The sequence below is a fragment of the Mya arenaria genome, chromosome 6, assembly GCF_026914265.1.
Source record: "Mya arenaria isolate MELC-2E11 chromosome 6, ASM2691426v1".
Classification (NCBI taxonomy): Eukaryota; Metazoa; Mollusca; class Bivalvia; order Myida; family Myidae; genus Mya; species Mya arenaria.
The window spans coordinates 9,718,553-9,741,466 of NC_069127.1; positions in this window are offsets into that span (position 1 = coordinate 9,718,553).

Genomic DNA, 22,914 nt, shown 5'->3' on the forward strand with positions numbered 1-22,914 from the left:
TGTATATATGATGCGATATTCATCTACTGTAGGCGGGGAACTAATGAAACAGAAACCCGTTTCAATAAAATTCTTTTTTGTCGACACACATCTTAAATCTTTAGGAACATAAAAGAAGACAACAAGCAGACATGTTTTAATTCTCCATATGTTTTCAACGTCATTTACTGTCTGAAGTTCAATTGACTGGACTATATAGCAATTTAATGAAAACGAATGAGATAACTGAGCCAATTTCATCTTCGCTTTTACATTGGGCCTATATAAGCATCCATTGGTTCATATTCGTGTACTTATCCAAACATTTATCAAGAAAGGAGATCTAACACAGTGGGCTTTACCAGGCACACCAATGCGAAAAACGGTTTTGACACAGTGGGCCTAAACGGAGCAGGCGCCAACGTGAGAAACAGTATGGACACAGCGGGCCTTACCAGAGCCAGCGCCAACGTGAGAAACAGTATTGAACTAGTGGGCCTTACCAGAGCTAGCGCCAACGTGAGAAACAGTATTGAAACCGTCGGTCTGACAAAAGCCAGCGCCAACGTGAGAAACAGTATTGAAACAGTTGTCCTTAACAGAGTCAGCGCCAACGTGAGAAAATTATTGAAACAGTGGTCCTTACCAGATCCAGCGCCAACGTAAGAACCAGTATTGAAACAGTGGGTCTGACCAGAGCAAGCGCCAACGCAAGAAACAGTATTGAAACCGTGGGCCTTACCAGAGCCAGCGCCAACTTGAGAAACAGTTTTGAAACCGTGGGCCTTACCAGAGCCAGCGTCAACGTAAGAGTAAGTATAGAAACAGCGAGCCTTACCAGAGCCAGTGCCATCGTAAGAAACAGTATTGAAACCGTGGGTCTGACCAGAGCCAGCGCCAACGTAAGAAACAATATTGAAACCGTGGGTCTGACCAGAGCCAGCGCCAACGTAAGAAACAGTATTAAAACCGTGGGTCTGACCAGAGCCATCACCAAAGCTAGACACAATAATAACGCAGTGATCTTCACCAGAGCAAACGCCATCGTGAGAATAAGTTTTAACACAACAAGATGTAAATTGAACTTTAAAGATAAAATTATTTACGTAACGTCATAAATACATTTGAGCATGGTAGACGATAACCATGAATACACCGTCAATTTCTGAGAACCCAGAAGGTAAACACATTAAACTCATATTATCTAAAAGTTAGCCTTATTTTCATATACTGTTCAATAAAAAGTACGGTCGAAGCCTATCAGCCATACGTTGTATGACTTTCGAAAGAAGTCTCAAGAACAATAGTCCTACAGACTTTCTAGAAACTCAAAAGCTTACAAGCCAATAACTATTTCATAACCATTGATATAAACCGGTTTACTAGACCTTAACAATCAGGACTAATATGTAATGGCTCAGTGAAGAACCTTTTTGTATGTTTCGGGAGAACATGTACGTGCAAAGCTTCGCCCGAAGTGACGCCCACTCAAACTCAAAATCAAGGCACGCCACAGGAGATTACGTGTATATTCTACTTTATATGTAGTATAGGGTGTTAATTGATAACCCGATATGTTTTATCGTCATACAATAGTATATGTTTGCTTAGAATATATTTTTTTACAATGTTATATCCGCCACCTGTTAGCCGAATAGCTTTTGGTAAACAGGTCCGACCCAGAGAAGCAGTTTAACAGTGTATATATTTGAGTATCAGCTTTTTCCAACACTATTGATGTTCACTGGTAATTAAAATGCGCCGTTCATTTTCTTAAGTTGATGAGTAACATAAATAATAAGTGGTATGGATCTCGTCTACACTCCCACTTTTATGACAACACCATATCGGAATAGTTGTCAACATCCCATAACCGTCGTGTATTATCAAGTCGGGTCTTCTATAATTGTCCTTTATTATCCTGGACCTTGTAAGGTGGAGATACGCGAGGACAATTTTCCTCCCCCGGGTCCCTTGAGACGCATCATGTCTGCATTGATGTATGAAAGAAACCTCGTATGTGACAATGTGTCACTGATAAGTGTTAACACCGGGCTTGTACCGTCGTCCAAAATGTCATAACAAATTACAGTGACCCCCAGAGTCGCTGTTGTCAACGGTATTGCAGCTTATGGCTACCATGAGGGTAATGACACAGTGGATTTTACCGGAGCCAATTCAATCATGAGAAACAGTACTGATATGGTAGGCCTTAACACAGCCAGCGCCAACGTAAAAACACAGTTTTACCACAATTGGCCTTACCAGAATCCACGTTGACGTGAGACAAAGTATTAACATAGTAGCCCTTGCCAGAGCCAGAGCCAACGTGAGTAACAGTACTAACACAGTGGGACTTTCAAGAGCTAGCGCCAACGTTAGAAACAGTATTAACACAGAGGGTTTTAATCAGAGCCAGAGCTGATGTTACAAACTGTACTAACACCAGTTACCAGCCTTACCAGAGCTAATGCAACGCGATTTAAAAAATAAATAAATAGAACTTTGTAAATTACGTTCTACGGACAAAGCCAAACAGCGAAAGGACCAGTATGACTGTTAAACACGGGACAACTGATCCTGGCCCTACCGACATTCAACTAGAATCACAAAATATCACAAAAACAACAGAGATTATATACAAATTTAAATACCAAAATCATAAAAATAATCCAGTAAACGTTTAAAACAAGGAGTTTTAGCACTATAGAAAAGCAAATGTGCTGATGGGAGGACGCCAACCATACAAACTAAAACTAAAATTAAAACCATATATGTTTCCGTGGGATGCGGCGCACCAGAGTTAAATACTCCTCTAACATCAAATCCTGAAGATAACCTTATTTTTTTTTATTGATAGCCCGATATTTTGAAATTATCAAATTACATGTATTCATTTGCTTAAAAAATATGAAATTGTTTATTATGTAAACGCCGCCATTTTTGTTGAAAAGCCTGGGGAAAAAAGGAATTTAACAACGTATAAGAGTATCGGCTTTTCCCAACACATTTAATGAACACTGGAAATTAAAATGTGTACTTAATTTTCCTAAGTGTATGAGTAATATAAAAGTACAAGAGCTATGGATCTCGTCTAGGCTCCCACGTTTATGACAGCGGTCGGAACAGTTGTCAACCCTCCGTAACATTCGTGTGTTATCAAGCCAAGTCTTTTATAACCGTCATTTATTATCTATCTTAGACCTCGTAAAGTGGCGATACGCGAGGACACTCTCCCTACCCCGGGTCCCTAGAGACGCATTATGTCTGCATTGATGTATAAAATAAACCACGTATGTGACAATCTGTCACTGGTAAATGTATACACCGGGCTTGTACCGTCGTCCCAAATGACACACACGAACACATTGACCCCAGAGAAGATGATTTCAACTGTATTATAGCTAACGGCTACCCTGGGGGTTAAGTTCTACATTTAATATATAGCACATGCTTTGTCGCGTTCATTATCTGATTTTGGAAATACGATATTACCAATAGCTGTAGTAGTTCTAATATGTGTCCATCACGTCGTTTTGACTGAAATATCTACTGAAGACATGTATTTTCCCTGAAAAATCCAAGGTTTGTTCTAAAATGTGATAAGACTCCAGTCTCTTGTGACTGTGTGAAATGCAGTCGGATATAAACTACCGTGTATCTCTTCTTCGAGAGAGTTACATTGCTGTCGTTTAACTATTAAACTACGCATATTGCTACTGAATGTGCATATATATATATAGTAAGAAAGACGAAACAACAGCATGTGATGCCTAAATAATACTTCAAACGAAAGACAATGATGAAACTTATGCCATTAAATGACAAAATATGAAACAAAACAAAACATTTTGTCTCTGCAAGACCTTGATTAGATAGGATGTATTATCAGGCGTATCTGAAATGAAAATTGGCATTGGCCTGTTAGCATTTTGCTTAATAGTCATTTGTAAGAATCTGCTTAGACATATGAATCTGAACAGTCGCGCCAGTCGTATTAACTTTCAATGGCGTGCAATTTCTATGGCAGACATACTGATTTATCGGCGGATTTTCTCTCAAAGCATTTCTGTAACACTTACAATTTATTTTAGAAAGTATGGACGTGCTTTCGATATTTATAATATATTGCTTTATTTCAAAAACGAACAATCTTTTTAACTTAACGTAGCAATTGTATACAAATAGCATCAACGTTTAATCAAATTCATTTTTTTGCTCATTATTGTCCCTTTGATTTAAAAAAGAGAGAGAAAAACAAACTCTGAAACTATAAGTAAATGTCAGTAGTTTTTAAATATCAAACTCTTTTCCAGCCAACGATTAATATTTCTTTCGCACTAGACTTATCACATATTTTAGATGCATCATTATGCTGTTCTTTAAGATAGTTTTGTTTTCCGCTTTCTTTGCTATTTATTGAACGATACTATCATGCCATGCCATCAATGTATGAAATAGGCTTTTCTAAAAATAAAGGACTAATTGCGGGAAAGACACATGCGTTGTCATTCGTATCTTTCGTAATGAGTATATCTAAAACAAGTTAAATACAATACACTTTACTGTGGTGATACAATCAGAAAGTGTATTTGTTGAAATGGATGGATGCAGTCATTGATGTAAAATTGATGTATTCCCTTGATGAATACAGAATCGCATGCAACGTACGTTACGGTACGTTAGACATCATATTTTGAACTATGTCCTGGACTGACTGCACATCCATCACTTACAACAACCACTTCATCCTCTTTCCCCTTTAGTACATTAAGAGTATGCCTGCTTTGTGATGCCAACAATATTTTCCACAGCCTGCCACAAAAAAGATAAAACAATGTTGATCAAAATTGAACAAACATTCTCAGCACATAAGTAGAAGAAAGCAGACGAAGAAGATTGCAACACTTAGTGATACGTTTCCCGAGGGCACTCATTGAACTTTCGGCTGCGATTCCCAGCGTCTCGTATGGCCGCTCTCACACATCTGTCGCACCGCAGCATATGATCAGTGTTCCTGACAAACTTTTGCCTTATTTGGATGCCGACACATCTCACGGATATGGAAGAGTGACAGGAGCTTGTCTTCAAATGAATCTCTTCAGCTTTCTCGGGCTCGCGCTGCAATATGAAAAGTAACTCTATCAAATGAACAGGTGAAAACAAATAATTCAACAAAGTAATGTTCAATGGGATGTCGACCGACCACAAAGTTCGAGCTGTTTGAAGACACTTCATCACTGTAGTATAGTAATGATACATAGCTGTAAGATCAAGTACATTTAACAGTTTGGTATATTAGCCCATGTTTGTTACATTTGCCTGAAACCTATCACACATATACACAATAGTGTGATTAACATAAGGCATGATCTTCATTTCACTGTGTCCGGACTATTGACATTAAATTTGCTTGTCGACTGTTAGAGAGAGAGAGAGAGAGCGAGAGAGAGAGAGAGAGAGAGAGAGAGAGAGAGAGAGAGAGAGAATACAAAAATTGGTACCATTTATTACTAGGGTTTTATATCGTAGACGTGAATCACTTTTTGTCTTATATAAGTGCACATACCATTTTTTATCTTAATCTCCAGACAAGCTATGGAATGCCGAATCAGGCTAAAACGCCCAGGACGAGGGAATCTTTTGAAGGGGCTAATTCCCTCTTGTTGCTGGGTTTTGATGTCATAAGTGGGGTAGAGATAACTAGAGGGGGTGGAAAATTCTTACTAATATATTCTCGATAGATCTCTCTCATTACAGTGTGTACCAGATATTGTGAACATGATTTGATGCTTCTGTATGTCTTAGTGCTTTGAAATGATTTATTTAGTTCATTTTTGAACAAAATCATAACTGTCATTTCTTTTTAAACTTGGCTTAAAACAGTTCAATTTCATAAGTTTATATTGTCATACAAAATTCAAAATGTTAGATCAAGATCTTGCAGCAATGCACATATTTATTGTAATTATGTGTATACAAAAACCAATGTGAATCACCCCAACTTTACCTTTGTTCTCACTTATAACTATTTTTAGTTGTTCTACAACCAAAATGTCAAGAAAAATGATGATATTTGTTCTGTTTTAAAGAAATAGACACATTATAAGCAGTTCTGAATCAGGGTTTTTTGCACATTATAAAAGCTCTGACATTGAACTTGTTGTACTATAGTAAAGAGTCTACCTTTTGACGTTGTCACAATACGTTGGAATTGCTCGTCTGTTTTGTGCCTTTCACTGTGGTTTCCACATTGCACTTGTCACATTTGCACTTGTCAGCTTTCTGTAAAGGTAATATCAAGTCTTGTCATACTTCTTTTGTCATCCTATATAATGTTTAACCGCAAACTGTTCATCAATACATCACTTGAAAGCACAATACAATATGGTAATGAACAAAACACTCTATGTTAAACTTTGCTTGATTACCGTTGACTGGCTGTTAAATAGGTATTCCTCTAACAAAATGTGAATCAAACCAATTGAAATAACCAGAATATGAGATCACTCACTAAGGTAGGTCATACATATGTTACGAGTGACATAAATATTGGTTTACCTTTAATTTCTCATGTTGATCTTTAGACAACATGCTGATGTTTTAAGCTTTAGTTTTTCGAAGATGACTGGAATGGGATCTCATTCGGATCCCTTGAAGTGGACAAAAGATTCCTGTACATAGGAGGACTTAGCCTTAACAGGCACTTTAAAATTACTGTACTACATATAACAGTTCAACAACTCCTTTTCTATTGACAAGTTATTTTGTCAATTTTCTAGTAGTACATCGTGAATATACATGTTTAAATCATATGTAACTCTTTGGTTGAAAGGTAGAGTTAAAACTTATTTTCCTTCTATACTAAATGTTTGTATAATTCAAAACAACACAAATTGGAATTTTGTCTTGTTTTTGGCAATGCTTATCAATTACACATACTATTTGAGCGCAATTAGTAAATTTTGCATCTAACATACATTGTTGAAGGTGGGCAGAACACACGGTAAATACAATTTAAATGATAAACCTATGAAATGAACAGCACAATATATGACATGTGTATAACAAAAAAGGTTGTTTTTCTTTATTCTTAAACCGTTGTACAGATACATCTCTAATTTTCTACAAGAAGTGTTGGCAGTTTTATTATTTATACAACGTTTGTTATATTTGGTTTATTCCCAATTATATTTACTTTCGTATGTATTGGCTTCTTAAATCAGAATATACTGAACCTTTTAACAATAAATGAAATTCATCTTCAAAAACATGACATATTTAACATTTTCTATTAATAACAGGTATACAGTCCGGTTAACGTAATATACCGGCTTCAGTTTGTTACATATGTAATGAAATACTTAAGCGAGTTCATTTCTTTCTAAATAAATCAATATAAAATTCATGGAAGTAAGTTTGTATCTTAAAATCGGCAATAGTTCATATATTTTAATTCTGTATAAATTATTTAATTCTACACTCCAGTTCGGTATATATACATCTTCGAGTGTCCGTTTCATTTTACATATACATATGTTGATATATCAAATACTTTGAAAGAATCGAACACCATAAATCATAATGACTGTAACATATCTCTAACAAATAATAAAGGCCCATGATTTATAGTAAGGTGTAATTTTAGATTTTAAATCCCTACACATGGAATTTAAACCGTTCTAACATATGTTATTTTATTACAACTTTTAACCAATACTCAATCACATTTACAACTCTTTTTGCTGTCTAGTAATTAATGGTGTTCCACCTAGTTCTCCATAAACAAACTTACAGTTTGAGTTTTAAAACCGAGGGCAGCTTTATCTTCTTAACCACACAACTGTACAGCCATAAACCGTATTAACACACGATATATTAGTACACCAAACCAAGATAGGTGATGACTGATTGATATACTTGGACATTTAACTTAGCCAGACTTAGCTTGTATACAAACTTCATAACCTGTCCCTATAATTTCAAAAGAACTAAATAAACCGCACTAATTAATTACTATTCCTACGTTAATATATTTTCGAAAGGCATTGATCCAGATATTTGAAATTCGCATATGAATTCCACTTTTCATTTTAAATAGTATTACCTTTGTTTTATTTCCATTAACACTTAGTTTCCACCAACATATTTAAATCTTACGTAACTTATGGGATGCCAAACACGATTGGATAGCAAAGAAAACTTATTAAAACAATAATACAATGACAAACGATATAGAGAAACCCAGTAGTCGTAAATTAAAAAATAAACCCTGTTTAGGGACAAAAGGCAATGTCCCAAACGACAATAAACTAGAGGAACAAGGTAAGGGGACATACGACAATAAACTAGAGGGACAAGGTAAGGGGCCATACGACTATAAACTAGAGGCACAAGGTAAGGGGCCATACGACAATAAACTAGAGGCACAAGGTAAGGGGCCATACGACAATAAACTAGAGGGACAAGGTAAGAGGCCAGCCGACAATAAACTAGAGGGACAAGGTAAGGGGCCAGACGACAATAAACTAGAGGGACAAGGTAAAGGGCCAGACGACAATAAACTAGAGGGACAAGGTAAGGGGCCATACGACAATAAACTAGAGGCACAAGGTAAGGGGCCAGACGACAATAAACTATAGGGCCAAGGTAAGGGGCCATACGGCAATAAACTAGAGAGCCAAGGTAAGGAGCCATACGGCAATAAACTAGAAGCACATGGTAAGGGGCCAGACGACAATAAACTAGAGGCACAAGGTAAGGGGCCATACGACAATAAACTAGAGGGACAAGGTAAGGGCCAGACGACAATAAACTAGAGGCACATGGTAAGGGGCCATACGACAATAAACTAGAGGGACAAGGTAAGGGGCCAGACGACAATAAACTAGAGGGACAAGGTAAGGGGCCAGACGACAATAAACTATAGGGCCAAGGTAAGGGGCCATACGGCAATAAACTAGAGGGACAAGGTAAGGGGCCAGACGACAACATACTAGAGGGACAAGGTAAGGGACCATACGACAATAAACTAGAGGGACAAGGTAAGGGCCAGACGACAATAAACTAGAGGGACAAGGTAATGGCCCAAACGACAATAAACTAGAGGCACAAGGTAATGGCCCAAACGACAATAAACTAGAGGCACAAGGTAAGGGGCCATACGACAATAAACTAGAGGGCCAAGGTAAGGAGCCATACGGCAATAAACTAGAGGCACATGGTAAGGGGCCAGACGACAATAAACTAGAGGCACAAGGTAAGGGGCCATACGACAATAAACTAGAGGGACAAGGTAAGGGCCAGACGACAATAAACTAGAGGGACATGGTAAGGGGCCATACGACAATAAACTAGAGGGACAAGGTAAGTGGCCAGACGACAATAAACTAGAGGGACAAGGTAAGGGGCCAGACGACAATAAACTAGAGGGACATGGTAAGGGGCCATACGGCAATAAACTAGAGGCACAAGGTAAGGGGCCATACGGCAATAAACTAGAGGGACAAGGTAAGGGGCCAGACGACAATAAACTAGAGGCACAATGTAAGGGGACATACGACAATAAACTAGAGGGACAATGTAAGGGGCCAGACGACAATAAACTAGAGGGACAAGATAAGGGGCCAGACGACAATAAACTATAGGGGCACAAGGTAAGGGGCGATACGGCAATAAACTAGAGGCACATGGTAAAGGGCCAGACGACAATAAACTAGAGGCACAAGGTAAGTGGCCAGACGACAATAAACTAGAGGGACAAGGTAAGGGCCAGACGACAATAAACTAGAGGCACAAGGTTAGGGGCCAGACGACTATAAACTAGAGGCACAAGATAAGGGGCCAGACGACAATAAACTAGTGACATATACATATGTAAGCCATCCATTAACATTGGAAAGAAATTCAAATGTACCCATAAGGGCTAAATTGCATAGAAAACTTATAATAAGTTTCCAAAACAAACCTGGAGATCATGACAAACAAGGAGATATATCAAATACATAACAAGCAATTCCATTTAAAGCCATACATCCATGGATATTGGAAAAAAAGATTACAAGGGAATGTTCGATGGAACTCTTGGTACTGAAATAATCGTAAATCCCGTGGGAAAGTTCAGAAAAGTATTTATACAATTTTTTAGCTCCTAAGTTGACACTATTTACTTGGAAATAAAAAGATTGTCCGTTATGTATCCACTGCAATGAAGTTGAAAGTTATAAACACCGTTTGTTAAATGACACTTTTTGTCATCGTTTTGTAGTGAAATACAGGTAGTTTTAAAAGATGTGGAAAACACAAAATATCTTAAACATATTATTATAGGCTACACACTTGACCAAAATGAATATAATATTGAACACAATATTTATGTCAGATTCCTTATTGTAATTACAAGACCTGATTCATTTGTGAAAAAATCGAAACGGATAATTTTCGTGTACTATGATCTAACAGTTCTTCAAACTCATATATCTTTGAGTTTTCTAAATGATTTTGTTAAACATATTTAATAATAAGGGAAGTCTATTCTGTTTAAAGACTGTTTGTCTCTTCTGGTGATGCTATTTGTATATTTTATGTGTTTTATGACAAAATAAACGGATTGCCGTAGATTGGCAATTCAAAAAAGGAAAAAAGTTTCCGTATATGTATAAGATCAATCCGTCATTCCGATCGTTCATAAACATATCATTACGCTTATTCACATCCGCCTACAAAGAAACGCTTGGCTCCAGTAAAAATAAAACAGAGATAAAACTTCAGTTCAATTATGAAATGTAAAACCTCTGGAAAACTGTACCCAGCTAAGCACAAGTTTGAACAAGTAATGGACTAATAACATGTATTTCCAATATCGACAAATATAGTAACTTCAAAATTAAATGCACATTAATAAATAATGTCAATGACTGGTTATGAACTGTTAATGCAAAGCACACCAAAAGGTTTGAAAGGCTTGAAATGCGAAAATTAAGTCCGAAATAAAGGCACTGAAAGTTCCCTTGTGGTTTGAGATGTCTGTCATTTATGGCATGAATTGTTCTCTGATTTAAACCATTAAGCAAAACGTACCGAACACGATATGTTCAGCCCGTATGGCGAAACATCATTGAAATGTTTGAAACATCTGGAACAAATCTAACACTACCGAAATGTTACCTTCTTTCAGTGGTGCAAATTTAACCATGTTCTTAAAAGTATTAAGATTACACCCACATTAAAGTATACTTATGCCGTTTTGTTGCTATGGAAAATTTTACGGGCATATGTGCCTGTAATATAAACCAAATAGATACTTTATACTAGTGATTTTTTTATTTTCTTGTTTAGCACATTACAGAAATATAAACTGAATAAATAAATTATAAACGTTATATAAACGGAATTACAAAACAGTGACTTCGCTTAGCCTGTCAATGACTAACTCATTGATGATTTTGTTTATATGTTTATAATATTCATTTTAACTGATGTATTCTTATTTACATACAGCCTACATCTGTATCGTTTGATGTGTTAAATTCGTATAAAGTATTATAGGCAATCCGGGGTTAGTATTACTTTTTATTGGTCCTAGAGCCTTTTTACAAAAGGTTGCAACCGTCCAGATGGTTTTATAAGTCACCAAAGCTGAAAATTTGTCCTATATACATTACAGATATTTCGGTTTAATATGTTTTAAGTTGCACTGTAAAAGCCAATTATTTGTCATTTCGTTTTTCTTAGTTCCGAGGAAGCGCTGCAGGAAATGGTATTCTGATTGTATAACTGTTTACATTTAATGAACATAATTTACACACTCTATCCTGTTAACATTATCAAATCCATCTCTATACAGAGAATGTGACGAGAGTCTGAATATTGACAATGCTTTCCTGTATCTTTCTTTGTTCACAAAATCAATATAGTTTTCATATATCATGCCATCTTCATATAATTGTAATACTCCATTTAAGGTTGATGTTCTATTGTATTGTGCACTACTCTTATTGTTATGCAGACAACACTTCAGATTTGAAAAAAAAATGCCGTTTATTGCGTTTCTCGTATATGACAACCATACATATCATTAAAATTCATTTCAAACCCAAATGTTTTGAACAAAAAAGGTATATCGCGCATCTCCTAACACAATTAACCTACCTTGAAGTTTTGCACTGTATAGCTGTCAAGAACTCCATGTTGCATCAGGCCGGAAAACAGCAAGCTCTTTTTCCAGTATTTATTTCAATCTCTGAGATTTCTATGTTTTTTTCTCTTTCTGAATGTAGGTATTGGATTGAATGTACAGTGTAACAAGAATTAAGTATGAAGATCACCCAGACATAATCAAAATATCCATCTGAAGTATCATTCTCAATCTACAATATAGAGGAGCTGTACTGAACTACATCCATTTTGGATTCAGTAATAACGTATCTTATTCTTAGCAATAACAATGGTACATACCTAATTCAGGGATTAAGATCATTGAATATATTTCCGAAACTTAAATTAGTGAACATGTACTTACATTCAGAAGGTTAGTGCTATCCTTTGACACATAACTGAAATCGTCCAAGTTTATGTAAATTTGCAACGTTAGAAGTTTGTTGTTAACCCTTAGTACATGCTTACAAAACTTAAGATGTAGTTGATCTATTTCGTTGTAATCATATACCTACACTTCAGAACAATACATGATTATGGATAACACGAGGACTCAAGAAAAAAAAGTCTTTCTTAAGTAACTAGAGACACTCTATTAAATGCAAGAAAAATAGTATTCATAGTGGAAAGTCTTTATAGTGGAAAGTTTTCATGTTTCAACATCATCTACATCAATCTGCTAGACACTGGTAACAAGATTTCTGCTGTAATAAAGTTCAGCGAGCAGGATTTGAAGGTCTACAATAGATCACTTACTGTCTTAGCTTATTTCCAAAGCCGTTTGATTGATTATCTAATGAATATCTCTTTGTATTTTATCAAATGTTATATCATAGATTGGCATTGAAACTTCATAATAAGGGTTTATATTTTCAATGAGATCTGGTTTCAATTCCTCCTAACTTCCTTAATTCTTTATAACAGAAATACACCAGGTTCGCTATTTCTGCTTTGGACTAATTTGTTTTAAACTTGCTTTCCTAAAAGACTTTGGGTGTAAAAGGATTATAATGATTAACTATTTTTTATTCAGTAAAATCAAATTAAGATCAAACTAAGTAAACACTTTTGCTTCATCAAATAAGCCATTTGCACATGTTACGCTTAGGAACTTTCGACTTTTTCCCCAAAGAGTTTATTTTTATGTTTGTCGTTTAAGGTCTCATTGCTATGGTTTTGTTCATTTAAATGTTGTTCTTTAAAGTTGATAATTCAGCTCGTCACAAAATGGCCTATCAAAACTTTAGCTTGCTTCAAGATCTGATATTCGCTTGTTTGCTACACCAACCTGCTTTTCTAGAGTAATAAAGAGCTTATTCTTTTCACGATAAAGTTTTGATATAAGCTTCAATTTTAAACTGTAATGTTAATTTGGTTTCCATAAATTGTAAGCGTGTTTCTATTTCACCGAGATTTGACAACATAGCGTTGAACATGCATTGATCTGGCGGCGGTGAAGTTACACCTTCATATGGCGGCGATGATGTTAGACTGACTTCCTCGGGCTGATAGCCATAGACGTGTGATGTCATAAACTGTCCATATGGGGAAGAGGCGGTGATGTTACACTGGCCGCCTGCGGGGGCTAGGAGTGAAAGCCATAGACGTGTGATTTCATAAACTGTCCATATGGCGAAACGGCGAGTGGAAATGTGAGTTAGAAGGATTTGTCAATGTGAACATTGTAGACGGCATGGATAAATATGTGGCCATAGCTGTTGAAAGTGGCGGAGACGGGTCGGACAAGACGTGCCATTTTTTGGTTTGGTCACTCGTTGATCCAGGGTTCATCGTTGACTCCATTACGACTTTGTGCTTTTTTATTTGTTCATTATATAGGTGGAGCGTGGATAGCTTAAACAAACAAAAAGCGACTCCAAACCAGATCCACCTAGACGATGCCTCGCATGAATGAATTCGCTTTTAATGAAAAAGAAACGTGATCCGAACTCATTTATCCCAGATTTAAGGCAGTAGTTTTGGTCGTTTAGTCAACTTATTAGCTGATTTTCGATGTTATCCAATATCCGCATCTATCCAAAATCGGTAACATCACATTTTTCCGCAGAAACCACAACAAATTTCTCATTACGTTCATTGGTTGTAAGAATATCGGGAACTAATTGTTATATAGATGTCAGAAAAATATATTTCTAAAGTTTATTTTTCATAAGCGGCGAAAATCCAGACATTAAAAACACAATCTACTAGGGGTGATCGCGAAGTTCGTGTAAATTGTTCATAACATTTTTATTTTTATTACAAAACATCTGAAACTGTATTATCCGCAAGATCAATCTATCAATTTAGAGATAAAATATGAGGCGAAATAATAATCGGCAAACGATGACAACAATAACCGGTATCCTTGGCAACGCATCAGGCCCTAGTCGGCGCACGCCGAAATGTGTATACTTGTTTTCACTCATTCAAAACTCATAACTAAAATCGTTACTTACGCTTGAAGAAATTTGAATATTTTGGCAGTTCTCCATACAATTGAAATCTGTTCTATTGGGAGTTATCAAACATTGCTGAAATAAAAGCCTTGCAGATGCCAAAAAAAGTCAACATAGCTATTATGTAAGAGAGTAGCTTTACCATTTAGAAAACGAAAATAAATGCTTACTTCTTAGTTTAAATATAGAAATGCCAAACAAAAGCGTCTATACTTGCCAATACACCTTAATAAAACCAATTAATAATAACCTTGTGGCTGAAATTCAAATATTGCATCGAAAAGATTTTGGCAAACTTGTGTTGTTTATTAACCTGCTTTATATGGAAAAAAGAGGATAAAAACCAACGGTAAAAATGTGTTTTATTTAAAAATATTGAAAAATGTTAAAGATGCACTCTTACTCCCAGATTTACAACAATTAATGATATCGTTTTAATAATCCAAATGGATGAATAAATGCCGAAAACAATGGTTCTTATAAAAGCTACCGAGTTTAATGAAATGAGCATAAAACAAGTTATGATACTATAGTAGACCGCGGAAAATATTTTAGCATTCACCAAAGTGAAAGTTAAAGTGAATATAAATGAAAGTGAGAATATCTGGAATTTTCCAAATATAATAATTAAATTAAGCAAAGAATATCTGTATCCTGTAATCTTATACATAGCTGTAAAAAATATAATAATATTGCTGACAGTGAAATTTCAATCTGAGCGTAACATATCAAAACATTTAAACAAAGTTAAAAATTCTAGAAATTGTCAATATTTAAATAAAATAGAAATATCACATTAATTATTAAACACTTAATGTTTATTATTATACTGTTTTTATATCTTAACGCCTACATCAGAAGATAAATAAACATTTACTGAAAGGAAGTAACGCCCACGTAATGCAATGTTTGATTACGGCATGCTGTTCAGCAGCAAAACCAAAGAGGTTGATATAAACAGAAATATAAAATAGATACATATATTTGGACGTAAAGGAGTTTGATTAAGAAGTGATACATTAGCCTATTGAAAATTTAGACCTCAAAACATTATGATAGGCAAACATGTGACAAATATCTGACCCTATTAGATATCATAAAGTACAGCCTCATTAATAATCATTGATATGATATTTAATCATGAGGTCTTAGTAATTCACCAGATGCTACTGAGGAGTATAAGAGCGTTGGATATTTGTAAATGGGCCGGGAGGGGGGGGGGGGTATGAATGAGATTTAAAGAGTTGTCTGGTTTTTGTAACGACCTACATGCTCTGAAACTATGCAGAGTTTTAGTGGCGTACAGTATTATACAAGTGAACAGCACATGGAGAACACAATAGAAACCCTCAATCAAGACAGAAGGGACACATAAATTGTTACAGTGTTCTTGCAAGAAAGAATTCATTCAAATGTGAAGTAGGTACGAAGAGTATAACTAATAGTGTTGCACCATATGAAAGTAATGCTGATGAAGCAACACAGATTGGTGAAAATTTGGTAGCTAAAATGGTTTGCAAATTTGTGAGAGAATTTAAGTTTAGACACCGCTGTGCCAATGAATAATATTATTAAGTAATATGTGCTACAAATCAAACTTAAAGGGTATTTCCACAAATTCAGGACTGGTAAGGGCATACTGTTTTGAACCCACTAGAATGGGTGTGGGAGCTAGCCAGCAACACACTACTGTATCCAGTGACAACTTAAAAAGAACCAGCTCATACTAATATATATTGTAAAGTGCACATGTCAAACTGGTTGCCAACTTGTTCAATTTGATTGTGTTTAACCTGCTCCTCATGCAATGGAGTCAGCTGTGAGAATGCCATCAGCGTTTAATTGTTATGTATGCTACACACATTGCTTTTCTAATTAGGTAAAGAAAAGATTCAAGTATGTATATGCTACAAAATGTAAAATGTTCAAGACTCCTTTTTGAAAACACAGGAATGAAGAAATTAACTTTCAGATAATATAACAACTGAAAAATATTTTTTTTACATATTTGGGGCTGTTATAATGTTATAAATCTATTAAATAAAGTAATTCTGGTCATTGAATAACAAATATTTGACTCAGATATTTGCCTTTTCCTTTTCCTTTTTATTTTTATTTTAAACATTTAATCCCAAATATAACAATATGTGGTTTCCCATACTTAAGGTATATTATACTGTAAAATACTTCAACTTCAGTAAATCTGGTAATTACGTTGCAAAATTTGCAAAAAGTAAATGGCAAGTCCTAGAAATTCTCATTTTTATCTCCTTCATTTTACCCTAACCCCCAAAACACATTAAATACACTACGTTGTTTCCATACATAATGTGTGTTATAATGTTATATAATATATATTAAATTCCGTAAATCTGGTAAGTTCGATGCAAAATTTGACAAAGTTAGAGACAGATTCCGGAAAATCCATTTTAATCCTATAGTTAATACATTTTACAAAAATAAAAATCACATTTCGCACAAGGTGATTGTTCTTTACTTTTAGAATATTAAATGCGGTGCCTGATTTGACACAAATTCACCCAAATCATGCATTTTCTACCATATTTATATTTCCCTTGATTATAACTAAGTCGATATATGGCGGGGATTTTCTTAACTTTAGGTTATAGAAAGATTCATGTTGAAAATGTCCAAAATCTGTCAAAAACAGTCAACTGGACAATCAACTTTCCTAGTATGATGTCATTCAACAGAAATAATAATGTATCTCGTAATTTACAAAACGGGAGATTTTAGATGATTCAATGTATTTTGGAACGACCTACAAAGTCTATGCAAACTTAAGGAAAAGTAAATTTCTGAAGTTCAATTAACTAGACTGAAGAGCAATGAATTGAACATATGAGGCTATGATAATTGTATTTATGTTAGAATCATTTACGAAACAGGACCCAGAAAGTCCGGTCTTGTTTGCTATCTTGATCCAAATCTTCAGTAATGATATGTCTGTTATGATTGCATGTTTTATTGATTATGTTTTTTATTTAGTTGTCTTTTTGCTGTTACACTGGATCTGGATCAGTTTTATTTCAGTTAGATTCAAATACTTACCCAAACATTTATCAATAAAGTAGAGCTCACATGATTGTTTTACTAGGAAAAAGTATTTCACAAGTGAAATAGAATTAACATAATAGGGCTAATTAGAGCACGTAACATTCATACGTAAGCACCAGAGTAAACACAATAAGCCTTACCAGAGCCAACGCCAACGTGACAGTATTCACATAGTTGGCCTAAGTAGAGCTAAAATAAACGCGATAATCAGTATAAAAACAGTGGGCCTCACAAGCACCAGCGGTTAAGCGAAAAACCGGTATAAACACTGAGTTCTTGAACAGCCATCGCAAACATATGAATCAGTATAAACACAGTGAGCCTAACAAGAGCCAACACAAACGCGAGAATCAGTGGTAATACAGTGGGCCTCACCAGCAAAAGCGCCAAAGCGAATAACGTTATAAACACAGTGGTTCTGAACAGCCAGCGCAAAATACGAATCAGTATAAACTGTAATAACGCAGTGGTCTTTACAAGAGCCAACGCCAACCGAAGAATCAGTGTTAAGTTATTGACAAAATAAGCCTGACCAAACTAAATTGAACTTAATAGATTACATCTTTTCGTAACGTAATGCTCACATTAGAACACGACGGACAATGACTCTCGAATTAACCGGTGATTTTGACACACCGAAAGGTGAAACAAGTTATACCCATATTATGTTATAGTCAGCCTTTATTTCATGCCCAGTACAATGGCAACTACTGCCCTAGCCAAACAACCAAAAATGTATGACTTTCTAAAGAACTCACAAGAATAATGCCCAACATACATTCTAGAAACTCACAACCTTACAAGGTAATAGTTATTTCATAAGCATTAATACAAACCGGTTTACGAGATCCAAACAGGCAAGACTAGTATGTATTGGTTAAGGAGAGAATCTCTTTAAATGTGTCTGGCGAGTGTATATAGCTTCGCCCGAAGTTACGCCCACTCTAACTCCAAATCAAGGACAGCCTCTGGAGATAACGTGTAATTTTTATATAATAAAGGGTGTTTATTGATCACACTATATGTTTTAAGCGTCATACAATTGTGTATATTTGCACAGAAGAATTTTGTTTCTATGATATCCGCCACCTTTTAGTCGAGTAGCGTTTGGTGAACAGGCCCGGCCCAGAGAAGCAATTTAACAGTTTATTATATTGAGTCTCAGCTTGTCTATCACGTTTCATTTGCGCTGGAAATTAAAATGCGTTGTTCATTTTCTTTAGTGGATGATTAATATAAATGTTAAGTGCTATGGATCTTTTCTACACTCCCATTTTTATGACAGCATCACATCGGAACAGTTGTCAACATTCCATTACCTTCGTCTGTTATCAAGTCGGGTCTTCCATAACCGTCCTTTATTATCTATCCTGGACCTCGTAAGGTGGCGATACGCGAGGACACTTTCCCTCCCCCGGGTCCCTTGAGACACATTATGTCTGCATTGATGTATAAAAGAAACCTCGTATGTGACAATCTGTCACTGGTTAGTGTATACACCGGGCTTGTTACATCGTCCAAAATGTCATAAAAAATTACAGTGAACCCCAGAGTCGCTGTTGTCAACTGCATTGAAGCTTATGGCTACCATGAGGGTTATGTTCTACACAAAACAACCGTTCATTATCAGATTATGGAATTACGATTTCACTTATTGCTGATGCAGTCCTAATGTTTGTCCATCCCGTCGTTTTGTCTGATATATCTACAAAGGCATAATTTTCAAGGTTCATTCATTCCAGTCTCTTGTGACTGCGTTAAATGCAGTATTTAGCCGGATATAAACTACAGGGTATCTCTTCCATATAAAAAGTTACATTTGTGTCGTTTAGCTGTTAAACTACATGCACTGGTACTGAATGTGCCTTTATAGCAAAACAGAGAAAACAAAGAGAAACGGATGCCTATTTAGGACTTAAAACGAAAAACAATAATAACGGATGCCATTAAAGGACTAAATATAATTAACCTCATATCGTTACAGGACCTCAAATGGCTAGGACTTATCATCCAGCGTATTTTGCGTATCTGACAGGGGCACTTGATATTCAATTTTAAACACCTCTCATACTAGACCAATTACGATTGATGTTTATTTCCGGAAATATGTATTCACTTTCGATATTTATAAACTAGATTTGTTTGAAAACTTAACGTAGCTATTATATATAAATATATAATCATAATCAACGTTTAATCACATTACTTAATTGTAAAATTACCTCCCCCGGACTTGAAAATAGAAGAAAACTAAACTTTCGAAATAAATTAGTAAATGTCAGCTAAATGAAACTTGCCTTACAATTAAAGCCTTAGTGCCACTTCGGATTAAATAACTAGAGAAAAAGTGAGTATATGACTATGATAGAGACTCATATATTGTCCGCACGATGCTTTATCAAAAGGAAATGTATGGGAAAAACCAACGCAATTACAAACTGGCCCACGGACCCACTATATGCTAATTAGTCAGATAATCGGGCGGATCATATAATCAATATTGTTTAGTAAAATCTAGCAAATTTTGATAGTTACTCAAATATTGTCTTTGAAGACCACAGATGTTAAAATATCGACTGGATTTAAGTGGTTCTAGTGGTTCGGGTGATGCTTTTTTTCCGTTTTCTTTTCTTGACTTTACCGGCGTGGGTTCTTAACCCACTAAAACCATAACATTGTTATACTTTAACAGTTTTGTTTGCATTTAGTATATAGTCAATATTGTGTTATTCAGAAGAACGTGTGATATGCAAATTTTGTAATGACGTTATGCGCGCTAAATCTAGATTATACTTACCTTATACTTTCGGTTTTGTTGCATTTTGTAGTTGCATTTTGTATCATTCTGTGGGTTAAAAAGATCAAATAGGTTAAAAGAAACCATATGGATATACCTACAAAAAAAATTGACGTCACTAAAACATAATATAACAAGACTTTAATCATCTTCATATCTTTTAATATCAACTTTTTTCTAGCCAACGATTAATATTTTATTCGCGCACTAGACTAATCACATATTTTACATATAAAGCTGATTATATCCTTTTTGTATTCAGACTTTGAGAGGGATTTTGTTTGAGTAGTATCTGTTTTATGACTAACTTTGCTATAAATTCAACGACTCTATTATGACCCGTCGGAAATGTATGACACAAGCAAACTTAAAAAAGGGACTGAATGCGTGAACGATACATTTAATTATGTTGTCATTTGTGTATGTATCGTAAATAATATGTGATAACCAAGTTGAATACAACATATTTTATTTTGGTGATATATACTATCTTACAAAAACGGCGTGAAAATCTCGTAACGTTTGTAATCAGTGATACATTATCTCCGCCCGACTTGTGAATGGCACTTTTCGGCCACAATATTAAGGTTATTGTACTCATTCAAGGTAAATATTGCCTTTCGGGGCTTGATGATACATGCTGCGAACGTCTTAGTGCGACACAACATTGGTATTACATACGCATGATCTATAAGGATATCGTACATCAACTTTCGATGGATTTTCAATTAGTATGGAAGTGTGAACAAAAATATTTTCACTTCAGCTCCTTTTGCAATGAATATCAAAGCCGTTATCTAACATGTCAATGCACGAATATCCTGACGACATTATAATTCACGTTTAAATCACGGGGATGACCTGTTCTTAAACAATAGATACATTTAAACACTACCATAGAACCCAGAGCATCAAGCAAAGCAGGCAACAAATTGGTAAGATTAAGATTCTTCGAAAACAAAACAAAACAAACACCGTAACACAGTGGGCCTTTCCAGAGCCAATACAAACATGAGACACAACATTAACAAAGTGGCCCTTACAAGAGCCAACGTCGGTAACAGTACTAACATAGTGGTTCTTACCAGAGCCAACGTGAAAACATTAATAATACAGTGGATTTTACCGGAGCCAATTCAAACATGAGAAACAGTACTGATATGGTAGGTCTTACCAGAGCCAGCGCCAACGTAGAACAACAGTTTTAACACCGTTGGCCTTATTTTAACATACTGGTTCTAACCAGAGGAGCTAGCGTGAGTAGCCGTGCTAACACAGTGGGACTTTCAAGAGGTAGCGCCAACGTTAGAAACAGTATTTACACAGGTGGTTTTAATCAGAGGCGATGTAAGAAACCGTACTAACACGTTGGTTCTTACCAGAGCTAATGGCAACATGAAAAACAAAAACAAAACTAAAGTGAACTTTGTAGATAAAGGTATTTACGTAACCAAATGATTCAATCACTTTTATATGCTCTCATAGGAGCAAAACAGACAATGACTCTCGAATATACCGATGATTTCTCAAAAACAAGTGAAACCCATATGATAGTCAGCCTTTTATCCTATTACTATTCAGTACAATTTAAACTATGGACAAAGCCAATTAGCAAAAGAAACAGTATAACTGTTAAACATTGGACAAATGATCATGGCCAAACCGACATTCAACTAATATTACAAAATATCACGAAAACAACAGAGATTATATGCAATTTTAAATACCATACTCATAAATATATTCCAGTGAACTTTCCAAACAAACAGTATCAGCTTTTAAGAAAAGCAAACCTATATGTTTCGGTACAGCGGGATGCGGCGCACCAGAATATAAAAAAACCTCATTTACATCAAATCCTGGAGCCACACCTGAAGGTAACTGGTATATATATATGTAAAAAAGCCTGGCTAAAATACAGCAATTTAACTACGTATAATTTTGAATATTGGCTCTTTCCAACACGTTTCATGAACACTGAAAATTAAAATGTGTACTTTTATTTCCTTTAGTGGATCAGTATCATAAATGTTAAAGTGCTATGGTTCTCGTCTACATGCCCACGTTTGTGACAGCGGTCGGAACAGTTGTCAACATTCCATAACCTTCATGTGTTATTAAGCCGGGTCTCCCATAACCGACCTTTATTAACTATCCTGGACCTTGTTATGTTGCGATTCGCGAGGACACTCTCCCTCCCCCGGGTCCCATGAGACGCGTTATGGGTGCACTGATGTATAAAATAAACCTCGTATGTGACAATCTGTCTCTGGCTAGTGTATAAACCGGGTTTGTACCTTCGTCCCAAATGAGTCAAACGAACACATTGACCCCAGTGTGGATGATTTCAACTGTATTGTAGCTTACGGCTTATGTTCTACATTAAATACCTAGCACATGCTTTGTCGCGTTCATTATCTGATTTCGGAAATACGATAATACCAA